This window comes from Spinacia oleracea, chromosome 5, assembly GCF_020520425.1.
Source record: "Spinacia oleracea cultivar Varoflay chromosome 5, BTI_SOV_V1, whole genome shotgun sequence".
NCBI classification, from domain to species: Eukaryota; Viridiplantae; Streptophyta; class Magnoliopsida; order Caryophyllales; family Amaranthaceae; genus Spinacia; species Spinacia oleracea.
In genome coordinates, this window is record NC_079491.1 from 43263 (window position 1) to 47200 (window position 3938).

The 3938-nt window shown below is 39.6% G+C and overlaps 1 pseudogene; it reads left to right on the plus strand.

The window, feature by feature from the left end:
• Window positions 1-2672: 2672 nt before the first annotated feature.
• On the plus strand, window positions 2673-2772 carry LOC130462208 (uncharacterized; annotated as a pseudogene).
• Window positions 2773-3938: the final 1166 nt, after the last annotated feature.

The window sequence follows — 3938 nt, forward strand, 5'->3', positions numbered from 1 at the left end:
ACAAGAATAAATAAGCCTAAATTAGTACATGATACCTTAATCCATAGTTAACATTCTCAACTTTGTCCAGCAATCCTAATTTTAATTTCCAACGTTAATGACTAATCTAGTTAATTATTAATAAATAGGATAAGAGTATTAGTGCGATCATCACTATCAGTACTGAAAGTCTAGCACTCCATGGTTTTTTTTTTGTTTTGAAAATGACATGATTCAATTTGCTATTTGTTAGCTTATCAGAAGGATCATGGGAAAATGAATATAGGTCAATATCATGTTCAGAATAAGATTGGACATGAAAACTTTATTAAAACTTACCAGAGAAAATAAACCAAAGTTTGATGATGGAGATGACGACGGCTGTGTTTTGAGAGGCGGGGGTTTATTAGGAGTCAATTTACACGGCATGAATTTTGAGGTTTGTGGGAGTATATATAACATACGGTGATTAGGGTTTAATTAGGAGACTAAATTTCAGAACCTTTATAAAACAATCTAAAAATACTTTTTTTTTTAAACTCATTAAAACTTTTATTTTAAAATTGTAAAATTATCTTAAGTTACCAAAATAGTTTATTAAAAAATACCCGAAAGTTCGGGATATTACAGTAAGAAGTTGGGATAACTGGTCTGCATTGAGTGCAGTACTGACGATTACAGGGCAAAGTTGTTCATCATCCAAAAACGCATACTTAAGGTTGGCAGGAAGAGGCTTAAGTTCGGGTTTCTTTACCTCTTTAACAGGACAAACCGGCCGAACTAACCTCTTCAATTTGGTGCTCTCCGGCTCAGATTCTCCACCATTAAGAGCCAACTCTAGCGCATCCACTTTAGCACTCCAAGAACTGCTATCACCTGCAGAAGATTCACAACAAAGCACTGCCTCCAAGGGATCTCTTTCGAGAACTTGGGAGACATCACGCGTAATAAAATCAACCACATCAATTCGATAGCATTGTTCTTCTTCTAGCATGGGACTTTTTAAGGCATTATTCAGATTAAAAGTCACCTTATCATCCCCAACAGACAGAGTCAATTTCCCACTTTTAACATCAATGACCGCCCCTGCCGTATGAAGGAAGGGTCTACCTAAGATAATGGGAATTTGAGAATCCTCTTGCATATCTAGTACTACAAAGTCTACAGGTATATTAAATTTACCTACTCTAACAGGGACGTCCTCTAAAACACCTAAGGGGTATTTGACAGAACGGTCGGCCATTTGCAGAGTGATATTTGTAACCTTAAGCTCACCCATATTGAGTTTAGTACAGACAGACAAAGGCATAACAGAAACACTAGCACCTAGATCACATAAAGCTTTATCAATAAAAACAGTGTCAATGTTACATGGGATGGAAAAACTCCCGGGGTCTTTAAGTTTAGGCGGAGACTTGTTTTGCAAATAAGCACTACATTCCTCAGTAAAAGCTACAGTCTCTACCTCACAAAAAGCACGTTTCCTGGTCAAAATATCTTTCATAAATTTAGCATAAGCAGGAACCTGTAAAATTAATTCAGTGAAAGGAACCGTTACCTGCAAATTTTTGACCACTTCCAAGAATCTGCCAAACTGCTTGTCTAGCTTATTCTTGAGTTGTCGGTTAGGGAAGGGGAGTACAATAGGTGGTACTTGAATATCTGTGCCCTACTTAACCTCGGTTGTAGCCTCATTCTCATTGACTACCTTTTTAGCTTCCTGACCATCCATGACTATTTCTGGGACTTCCTCACTGACTAGACCATGAGCAGACACCCCAGAATCAACCTCAATCGGCATAGAAGGACCATCATAACCCTTACCACTCCTCAATGTAATAGCATTTGCAGTTTCCCTACTTTCAGGCTGCGAAGGAAGTTGGCCTTGGGGCCTCCCTGCAATGGTTGTAGCCATCTGTGCCAACTGTGTATCAATGATCTTGTTATGAGCAGTAAGAGCATCGATCTTTGCATCCTTTTCACTTAGAGATTTTTGCATTTGTAACATCATATTTCTCATCTCTACTAGCATAGGGTCAGGCTGTGTGGCTTGAGGTTGTGGTTGTGGGGGTGATGTGTGTTGTCTAGAGAACCCAGGTGGCCAACTGGACTGTTGGTTGTAGTTGTTTCGGGGTTGATAGGATTGTTGGTGTGGGGGTTGATATGGTTGTGGTGGTGGATGTTGGACTTGATGAGGATTTTGGATATTGTTGCTGCTGTAGGAAAGTAGAGGGTTATTTTTGTAGCCCTCATTGTAAGAGTTGGAGAATGGGTTGTTTTGTTTGTAGGACTGGAATGCATTACATTGTTCAATAGAGCTCCTACATTCCTGTGCATAATGACCAGAAATTCCACAACTTTCACAAATAGTAGCAGGTTGGGCACTCATAGCAGCTATACTAACAGGTTGGACAGATTGAGCATTGGCCGCTTGCATATTATCAAACTTATAATGTAAAGCAGTCAATTGGGCAGTTAATTGTTCAATAGAATTCAAGTCATGCTTACCACCCTTATTAGATCGGCCTCTAGGATTCCCATACTGGGCATTGTGGATGGCTATCTCCTCAATCACTTCCATAGCTCTAGGCACCTCAAGTTGCATGAATCTCCCACTGGCAGTTGAATCTAACAGACATCTAGACTCGTTACCCAGACCATTATAGAACTGCTGAATCAAGAACCAATCATCTAAATCATGGTGCGGGCACTCTCTCTGCAAATCCTTAAACCTCTCCCAGACCTCGAACAAACTCTCATCTGCTTGTTGAGAGATAGAAATTATCTGACCCCTCAGAGGAGCTGTTTTCTCAGGTGGAAAATATTTAACTTAGAATGCAAGGGCCAAGGACTCCCAATTAGTAATTTTCAGAGCTGCCCGATTCAACCCATTAATCCACAACTTAGCTTTCCCACTCAGAGAGAACGGGAAAAGTATCTCCATGGTCTGCTCCGGGGTCAGTCCCTTTTGCTTGATGGTGGAACAATATTGGATGAATGACTGAATGTGAAAGTTTGGGTCTTCACCTGGTTCCCCCCCGTACTGGCGTCTCTCAATCATGTTAATCAAAGCAGGCTCAATCTTAAAGGTCTCAGCTGCAATAGAAGGCATGATTGCCTTTGGTAGCACAGACAGACTTGGCTTAGAATAGTCTGTAAGCCTTGGGGTAGGTTGCGGTAGTGGAGTTTCGTCACCCATCTCTATCTCTGAAACTGAATCTGTATCTGAAGGAAAAAGATCGCCAATATTATGATCAGAATCAGAGTAATTCCCACACTGTGCAATGAAAGTTCTTCGTCTACGAAAGGTTCTTTCGGGCTCAGGATAGAATGGAGTAAGATTACTAGTACCTACGGTCCTGGGCATAGACAAAGACTACAAAACAATGTGAGATCCGGTCTCAAGGAACGTGAGTTCCTTGAGTAGTAACAAACAATTCCCTTATCAATGTGATTATGAAATTACAACGTTATGATTGATTTATGAACTGAATGTTTTGACATGTTTTATTGATTGCGGGAAATGAAATATGATTTGATTGAATTATTTCTTATAATATGATTTGATTGAATTATTTCTTATAATATGATTTGATTGAATTAATTATGATAATATGATTTGATTGAATTTCTTGTAAAATGATATTTATGAGAAACCATGATAGAAATGATGTTTTATTTTGATCACATGATCTAAGGGAATTGTCTTACTTCAACTTCAATAATAAGGCTGAGAAATTAAAAATAAAATTAAACGAAACATGATAAATGAAAGTCAAAGACCTGGTCCGTTTGGCAGTATATGTTCACAGGTTACGATTCTCGGTCATGCATGTACCCATGGGGCATCCGCCCATTGAGCCAAGGCTCTCGTGTTTTCGAGCGCAGGCCCCATGTTTTAGGGACAACGGTCCATCGTGGAAGACGTTCCACCATGTCATACTTGCCAACGACTAGCA